Below are 1532 nucleotides of genomic sequence, written 5' to 3' on the forward strand. Positions count from 1 at the left end.
TTAAAAAAAGATTGCTTGCCTCCCAGCCTTCCTTGTCTTGGTTGCAATGTGCCTAAGGATATAAGCAATGCTTTTAGTGCTCTGTTCTTTAATGTATTGTCTCCTAAACCATAGCTTTTTTTAATTGAACAGTCGTGAATGGATTTTTACTCGCTCGAGACACTGCTATTTGTCAGAGAAACAATAGAGGGAAACCCTACACATTAACTATATAATAATTGCTTTCAGACAAAAATTCCAGAGCATGGCATATCTGCTGTTTAAACCTCTCAGAGCTTATCTATTTTAACTCGGAATACACAGCAGAATAATAGTGTAATGCTTAGGTTTAATAAATAGGAGTATACTGTAAATGTATATTGGGCATAGACTTTATTTTTAGTCCTTATTTACATTTGATGTGTTCTGAGTGATTATCTGACATGAAGGGTGCTACATAAATGCAAGTTGTTGTTGTTGATACGCTCAAAGATAAAAGGATTGTTTTCCTTAAAAACAAGGGAGTGAAAAACATAACATATAATATAATAACATAAGACATTTTGAGGGTGCAAAGGGGATGGAGGTAAAAATATGTTTGTCATACTCCAGGAAGAATGTGCACATTTTTTGTCACCAACTGTATGATATGAGTCTAGGATTATGAGGCTCTCAGTCAGTCCCTGACCAAGACTACGTTTCTTCTGCTCTGGCAACTTTTGTTACCTCTGCCCCCATCTCAAATCAAATGTTGCTGAAACCTTATCCGTGTATTTGTCACCTCCCATCTGAATTTTTCAAATGCACTTCTCTCTGGTCTCCATTTCCACCATACAACAGGCCATGTATGGCAAGCAGGAGATAATCATTTACTTTTTTTACAATCGGTTGTTAGTCGATTGGCAGATCACCTTTCCAGGGGTAGAAATCTCTTTAAAAATATGAGGTCACTCAATTCACGGCAGTTTGTGGGACACTGCTGTGCGCAATTGGCTGCCGCGTTTCACCCACAAACTATACAGTCAATCCAATTCAAAGTATATACTGTGAAGTGCTTTGAGATGTCTCAATGACGTGATAAAGCGCTATATCAAATGCAGGGATTATTATTATTATGTTATAAATATTTGTTTTCACTGAGCTGTGTGTTGACATTGGTATCTGATTGCGACAATACCAAACTCGATTCAAAGCATTAATTTTTTGTGCCTATTTTAGAATTCCTTAGAATATTTGTGGAGTCCTGTAGCTCAGTGGTTAGAGCACTCGCCTCTCAAGCGCGAGACCTGGGTTTGATTCCCAGCAGGATGAAACCTTGGGCAAATTTCCTTACTCCACACGCCTAATAATAACCTCTCAAGAAAAAAATAATAAATTGGTCACTTCAATCCATAACTGTTTGTGGGACAATGCTGTGTGCAAATGGCTGCCGTGTTTCGCCCACAAATATAATCAATTCACTTTATAGCATAATCTGTGAAGCGCTTTGAGACCTCTAGAAGACATGAAAAGCGCTATATCAAATGTAAGAATTATTATTATATTATTATTAT

At 37.2% G+C, this 1532-nt stretch overlaps 1 non-coding gene across 1 annotated transcript; it reads left to right on the forward strand.

Moving 5' to 3' along the window:
- The first annotated feature begins 1218 nt into the window (after positions 1–1218).
- Positions 1219–1290, forward strand: trnae-cuc. The gene has a single exon. It is a non-coding gene; the product is annotated as a tRNA-Glu (tRNA).
- The last annotated feature ends 242 nt before the right edge of the window (positions 1291–1532 follow it).

This window comes from Callorhinchus milii, unplaced genomic scaffold, assembly GCF_018977255.1.
Source record: "Callorhinchus milii isolate IMCB2004 unplaced genomic scaffold, IMCB_Cmil_1.0 Scaffold3, whole genome shotgun sequence".
In the NCBI taxonomy this organism is placed as follows: domain Eukaryota; kingdom Metazoa; phylum Chordata; class Chondrichthyes; order Chimaeriformes; family Callorhinchidae; genus Callorhinchus; species Callorhinchus milii.